Genomic DNA, 8,131 nt, shown 5'->3' with positions numbered 1-8,131 from the left:
GAAGCTGTGGGTGTGGCCTCTGAGGAGGCACAACTCATAACTTCCGGTCTCTCAACTGTGGTTGTTGAGACCATCCTCCATCCAGAGCTCCCTCTATGAGGAAACTGTACTTCTGCGGAGACCACCAGCCCGACCCAGCTAACTGCCCGTTTGGTACAGTTCTGGAGATCCTGCAGGCCTGTTTATCCGCAGGGTTGACCTACTCCACCCTAGAGGTCTTTGTGGCGGCCACTGCGGCCTACCACGCCCCTCTCGGTGGCCATTCAGTGGGAAGACACCCTCTTCTTACACGGCCTCCGGCCAGTGAAGCTTATGCTAAGTGGTAGATCAGGATGCTATTACATAGCCTCGAGTCCTCTGATCTCCCCTCTCCTTTGGGGGTCAAGGCTCACTCCTCCAGAAGTTGGCCTTCGGGACGGCAGGCCCTGCCTACTTTAGCCACTCCTGGCTCCCCTTTCTCTCGACTTAGTTGTGCTCTTCCACACTAGGCAGGGATTTGCAAGTCTGGCGGCGTGGGCATTCTCGTTCCCAAAGCGTATTCCGACGCAGCTCGAGTTCCTGAAGAGGAATGTCTCAGGTTACGTATGTAACCATGGTTCCTCGAGGGAACGAGACGCTGCGTCTCGGTGCTGTACTTCTGGCATCCCTGCCGGCGCTTGCTTCATTCCTGAAGCTGATGCCGGGTCCGCCCCACGTGCTTTTATAGCTTCCTGGCCATGATGTCACCCGCCCGTGATGTCTCGCCCAGCTATTGGACTGATTTCACATGTGATTCAGAGCGTGGTCACAGAAGGCGTTCCCAAAGCGTATTCTGACGCAGAGTCTCGTTCCCTCGAGAAACCATCGTTACATACGTAACCTGAGACGTTCAAGGGGCTTTAAATTAACCAGTTACTGTACCATATCTCAGACATTTATCAAAACACATATCATCTCTTGTGTAGAACTACCTTCCAAAAAAGCTTTCCTCCAGCTTCCAAAAAAAAAAGATGCTACACAGCCATGTTTCACCTTGCTTCACTCTCCTTTCTTCACACATAATAAAAAAATAAACTCAATCTAAACTCAAATATATCAATATTTCAGGTAGCCATGAGTTTCATGTCTAGTGAGCTGGTCATTACTCCAAAACAAACCAATACAAGGGGTTTCAGGACCCTGATGGAAATCCACATACAAATGACACACAGGTTGCACACGATTTCTAACAATCTTCATCAATGGACAGGATTTTGCCCACCTCCTTGATGGCCACTTGGTAGAAATGAAAATTAGAAATGTTAATTTGTTTCCCCAGTTTGAAAAAACCCATTCCCTTACAATTTCCTCCCAGAGATTGTTGTGAAATTGTTTTTTCATGTAAGTTATCTGCTTCCTTACTTTAATAAAACCCTTAAGTACCATGCCATCTGCTGCAAAGATATTGTGGCATGTTAGCCTTTAGGGTACAAAACTTAATAAGCTGTGACATATTTTTCATATGTTTGATTGCTTTTCCTGGATTAGCATGTGCAATTCGTTGCATGCTGTAATTTGCCTTAATATTATCAAGAATAAAGTAACTTTTACACCGCAATGTAGCCCATTCCCCATGGGCGCAAATGCTAACTGTGAGGCTAGACTATATTAAGAACCCAGTTATTAATATAGTGAGATAAACTTTTTAATTTTATACTCATTTGAAAAGAAGTGTGGAAATTACGAACACTAAAACAACAAATGATCCACTCTAAAATAATCTAATAAAGTAATTAATAAACAAATTAGACAAGACAGTAATTTGATTTCTACATTTAGAGGCTAGCCTATATAAATGTTTTAAAAGTACTGTTTATACCAAGTGACTTTTTTCCCATTTATTTTGTCAATTTATTTATCTTACAAACTTAGTCCCTAGGGCATGAAACTGTCACCAGTTGACAGTTTGTTTACCAGAGCAGATTTCACAGTAAATTTGTTAACTATGACATGACATTCTCTTGGTTTTTTGTTTATAGTTAACTCATATTTGAAAACTGAAAACTGAAAACAACAGTATGTTGTAATGGCCTACATTATTATACTTAAAAGGATAGTTCAACCCAAAATGGAAATACTGGCATCATATTCTCTCAAAACCAGACAGTACAGTAGCAAGAAGTCCGAATGAACTAATTAACATGGATTACCATTCTAACGGCTGCTACTAAATGATATCTGGTAAAATCTTAATATCAAGTAGACTATACAGGTCGATTTGTCTAGCTGTGGACTCATGCGAAGTCTTTATTTGGCTGAAAACTGGCTTTAGGAGTGTTAAAGTCTTGTTGTGTGATCTTATGTGTGTAAGTGTGTGTGGCATGGCACTCAGAACATCCTCTTGAGCGCCACTTCTTTCTCCGCTCTTAAATGGATTTCACATCATTATGCCTATGCACAGAGAACCCAGGGCCAAATCAACCAAAAAGAGTTCAGCCATTAAAACGCGACATTTCCACAGCTCTTAAGGCCTTCTTCCCACATCATTAAAAAGGCTGTGACTCACCCGGCACTGACTGACCAACCCGTTCTCATCAGTCTGCGTATAAATAACACGACTTTACACTTTCTAATTGCGTGTAATGCATACGCCGAATGCCAATTTTGCATGCATATGATACGCCAATCCTTCACATTAACTTCGGTGGAGAGCCAACACACTCTCACACACACACACACACACACACACACACACACACACACACACACATCGAAAACCCTCCGTCCAGGTCCCGGGCTTTAGATAAAAACAATCTTTCCTCAGAAAAAGCAGTTTATTTATTTATCCTGTGAATCCTTTGAGGAACCACTGACCTTAAAACTGACCAGCACTCTCTGGAAAAAGAAAGACCCCTGAGGTCACATTATTAATAGAGTCATTCTAACTAAAACGCACAGTACATTGTCTCTTTTGTGTGCGGACACACATCAGCAGTGTCTAGTTATGCTTGAGCTACACAATCACTTAGAAATAAATGAAACGGAAATTTTAGCCATTTTGTGCTAATCTGGACCATTTTGCTTTTTTTCAGTTCACTATAGCAAAACGATTCCCTTTAATCATCCAAAAAAAGGAAATTCTGTCATCATTTACTCACCCTCATATCATTACAAACCTAATTGACTGACTTTCTTCTTTAAAGAGATATTGAATAATGTACTGGTAACGCTTTTTCATGTACAATGTACAATGAATCAAATGGAGCATAAAAGTAAGTAAAATAAAAATAATTTGCCATAGCTCATAGCTTTGTGTGGCTTCCTTTCAGTGGCTGTTAACTTCTGCAAGCAGATCATTGTGTCTGCTGTTTGAACTTGAGAACCCGATCAATCAGATTCATGAATTAATCATTCAGGTATATTTTTGTGAAGGTTACAGTTACTATTGTTTCATCAAATTTTCCTGGCTGAAATCCAGCCACTTCAATCCTTGTGATTTAGAGAAAAGATTTCGGGACCCATGCAGATTTCGCAATGGGTTCAAGTTGGAGATTCATGCAAATTCAACGTTTACCAACAGAACAGTGTCTTCTGTGTGATCTGTGCTTCATACATCTACACTATTCTCAATAGACAATAGACCTTTAATTAACAACGAGCGCTAGTACAGATGTCATGTCACATAGACTTGGAATATAGCACACTTGTCAAATGGACTACTTTTATGGCTTTATTTTTTTGTCATTTTGGAGTTTGGCAGCCCCCAATCCCCATTTACTTTCATTATATTGAAAAGACTGACTTGGATATTCTTCAAAAATTCACCTTCTGGGTTCCATGGTAGAAAAAAAGTCATACAGGTTTGGATGAGCGACATGAGGATGAGCAAATAATGACAGATTTTCATTTTCAAGTGAACTATTGCTTTAACAGTAACTGTTTTGTGATCAGAGTGGCAAACCTTCACACAGACTTTCTGACAGACAGACGAAGAGACAGAAAATATTTCGAATCTTTCCAGCCTTTCTCCCCTTCTTTCATTTTGTTCTTTCTTCTCACTGTTTTTCTGATCTGGAGATGAGTAGGAGTGTTCCCCTGAGTGTGTGTGTGTGTGTGTGTGTGTGTTTACATCCATACACTCAGGGTTAGGGCTCTGTGGGGGTGTTAAAGTGGGGCACCCTCCAACCTTGCTCCATGTCCCTACGGCAAGTGAGCTGTCAGGAAGTGTTGGGGGAGTGATGCGTTGCCCCATCACCCCTTCATCCCCTCCAGCGCCAACAGAGCCTCTCTAGCCTCATCTTTCCTTCCTTCTCTCCATCCCTAGGCTGCAGAGTCTGTTTGGCTGTTTGTCGGCGTGCAGATGCCTCATGCCCACTCAAAGCACCAGGCAAATGGCATTCTGGGGGATTTACAGGCTTTGAAATCGGCTGTCAAACCGTCACTGTGAAACATGAAGCCGTGGAAAAAATTTGCCAAGAGAGTCACCCAAGTCTCCCGAGATAAGAATTCACTCAAGGCAGAGGGGAGATGAATTTGGGACCGGCGAAACTTTGACAAGTAAGCGCGTAAAAATATATAGTTGTATGTGTGTGACTAGAACATCGGTATTTCATTCTCCACAGCTCTTCTGCAGCGCAGGGCAGTTTCCCCGGAGGAATGTAGAATGCGCACAAACAGAAAGCCAAACACGACAGGATATGATCCTTACAGGCTCACATCTGCACTTCAAAACCGAATGCTTTTCATATTAAGTGGAACTTGGGCTATGTGGCCAATGGCAATTCAGGCTGGATGGGAATATGTGGTCAACTTAACCAACTTGACACTTGATGTTTCTTTGAGAACTTTTAGGACTGTTTGCATGGATCACATTAAGTGTTCCTCTTCAGGAACTCGAGCTGCGTCGGAAAACGTTAGGGGAACGCCCTTCAGCGTGACCGGCTCTGAACCTCGTGTGTAATCAGACCAATAGATGGGCGAGACGTCACAGGCGGGTGACGTAATGACCAGGAGGCTATAAAAGCATGTGCGGTGAGACCAGCGTCAGCTTTTTGTCATTCAGCAAGCGCTCTGTGTGTGTGTGTCAGTCTGATATCTGTTTGTGAGTCTTATTTAGTGTTGTCTGTCACGAATCTAAAAACAAGACAAAACCATTCACCTAAGGTGAGGGCAGGCAGCATTCAGGCTGTGTGTTCCTCCCTGCCTGCGTTACTTTACGGGTGGGGATACACATAGTTTGTTTGCTGTCTGCTTGGGAGCAAGCACGCAGAGTCAGCGTGCTGCGGTACTTCCCCCCCGGGGAGAGGGCGCGACGCTCCGCCTGTCTTTCTCCGAGGAGATTAATACGTAGGGCGTCGCAGAGCTCGCCAGTTGCACAAACATGAGTTACACAAACTTGAGTTACACAAGCATATTATGCCTGATATTATAATAAGCAGCATCAATGGGGAGCTCGCGCAGTCGGCTCTCGGTGGGCGGATTGTGCTTTTCCAAAAATAAACGCTCCACTCTCGCCGGGCACGCTCCGAGGAGTGTGTCCGTGCCTGTGATCTTGCGATTGCGGTCCCGCTGCTGCTGAGGCACAGCGGCGACTGAGATCGCGGTGGTCACACATGATCTGGTGGACGGGTTGGAGACGGCTCGTCCTATCTCCAGCCGTGCTCCCTAGATCTAGAGCTCGTTCTCGAGGCTCGGAAGCCCGCGCTGCGGTTCTTCCCCCTCTGAGAGAGAGCTTGCTGATGCGGCCATCTTTCTCTGAGGAGACTGATGTTGTTGGTGTGACTGAGCGGCTCGCGCGCTGCCGTAGCAACAGCAAGAGAGTGCGCCGGGACGGGTAGCCCCATTCTGGCCGGGCCGAGTATGGTTCTCGGACCTGATTTCTCTCCTCGACGGTGCTCCGTGGGAGATTCCCGTCAGGAGAGATCTCCTCTCACAGGCGGAGGGTATGATCATCCACCCCCACCCGGAGCTGTAGAAGTTGTGGGTGTGGCCCCTGAGGGGGCACAACTCGTAGCTTCCGGTCTCTCAACCGAGGTTGTTGAGACCATCCTCCAATCCAGAGCTCCCTCCACGAGGAAACTGTACGCCTTGAAGTGGAAACTTTTCACTTCTTGGTGCGGAGACCGCCAGCTCGACCCAGTTAACTGTCCGGTTGGTACAGTGCTGGAGTTCTTGCAGGCCGTTTCTCCGCAGGGTTTTAAAACTAAAATGTTCACAGTCTTGCATTATAGAACTCACTGTCTGTGGAAATGCATTGCCCTTTATGAAGATAGTCCTGCTTTATATTTAAATTGATACAGTTTTGTTAAAAAATAGTTCCCAATAAATGCTAAAAATAAAAAAACCCACGGACTTAAATTTCACAGGCAAAAAGGTTAATTGTCTACTGTGACTAGTGTAGCGATATATGAAGCACAGAAGTCAGTTTCAAACCAAGCAATTTTTGTTGGTCAATGCAGGTGAATCTGTGTGAGAAAACATTTCGCCCTAACACAAAATTTCCATTTACGTGGATTCAACCATGAAAAATTCTTCAAACAATGGTAAACATGACTACACGTTCACCTTGAGGGACCCAAAGAGCAATAAGTCAATTAATTTGTTTGAACAATATTTTTTACTGATAAGTTCACACTTTTCTATTTAATAGGCTATCATTTTTTAAATACCAAGTTTTAATGATAAATTACTTTAAAATAAATTAAAATTATTAAAATAAATATTAAAATAAACAGATAGCACAACAACTTGCACAAATATACAAATAATAATAATAATAATAATAATGTGCATTTTAGTATTATTATTCTTTATAATAAACAAATAATTCCGTTTTTAAACAATAAATATAAATATAATGTAAATATAAAAATGATTTGTAACTGTATCAGTATTGTATCTTCAGACTCAAGCTATAAATAAATAAATAAATAAATAAATAAAAGATTTGGGGGCAGCCTCTTTTGACTTGGACCAGTAAGCAACCACCTGGCAACACCCTGACAACCAATCACAGCAGTCTAGCATCATGGCAGCGAGCGCCACACCGATAAACACTTATATTTTCAGCAGAAGTTGTACATCTACAGTAGTTGAGTTTGATTTGAAGATGATTTTCGACAGTGGTAAGCTGCTAAACGACAATTCCTCTCATATAACACACACTCTGTCTTTACCTCACAAACATACATAAACTCTTGAGAAACAGCTGCATCCCTGAGTGTGTCTCCGCTATCAGGATTGCACCAGTGCTGCTCTGCCCCCTCACAGTCCTGCAGCTAAACATGTGCTTATCACTGAGGAACGTTTGACTTGGTAAAAGCTCACACTGCTCAGCACACACACAAACACGCACTTATATACTCCTTCCTTTCTCTTTCCCTCCACCCAATGCAGTGCTAAATGAATTTAAGATTTCCTAAATTAAACAGAAATCTTGCAGGACACGAGGGCATCATTACACATTTAGTACAGATTTGCAAAGTAGGGCAGTAGAAATGCAGTTAGATCTCCCAAGTAAGGACTTAGGCATCAGGAGAATACAGAAAACCCCAGACCTCTGTTCCCTGGGAGCGAGTGTTAAGACGGACGCCTGCACTTCTTTAAAAGCACAGAGGAGCAGTTGAAAAGAAAATCTCCATACTTAAGAATTCATGATTAAAAAGGCAGCCAACTCAAATGCCCATGTTTACCACAAGAAGTGGTATTAAGAGTAAAAAAGCAAAGAAAACACACTCTGTATGAAAATCTACAGCAGAACCGACTCCAAAATAAGTAGGAAACACATATAGACTTTACGAATGCATGTTGCATTCTTCAATCAAAAATTGATCAGTATTAGAAAAAAAAATCCACATTCGGTTTGCTTGCAGAGAATCTGAAGTACACAACTGAGGTTCAATATGTGTGTCTTTGCAGCGACTTCCTAGTCAAAACAGACAGAGCAACTAATTCAATACACAGCACTGACACAGCAGAACAACCTGACATTACAGGAATACAGACAATGCATCCAAACAGAGGAAGGTTTATCTGCGATTCCAGGCTCAGCTCATGGTGATGTGCTCTGCTGAATACGTGAAGTGAGAGAATTTGAGTCGGCAGCGATGGATTGGGCTGTCTTGCTCTCAGGGACACCCAGATACTGTCTGTGTGTGGCATAACTAATGTGTAG

Source organism: Sinocyclocheilus anshuiensis, unplaced genomic scaffold (assembly GCF_001515605.1).
Source record: "Sinocyclocheilus anshuiensis isolate Anshui unplaced genomic scaffold, SAMN03320099.WGS_v1.1 scaffold20, whole genome shotgun sequence".
In the NCBI taxonomy this organism is placed as follows: Eukaryota; Metazoa; Chordata; class Actinopteri; order Cypriniformes; family Cyprinidae; genus Sinocyclocheilus; species Sinocyclocheilus anshuiensis.
The sequence above is the reverse complement of the archived record's forward strand: the minus strand, read 5'-3'. Positions refer to the sequence as shown.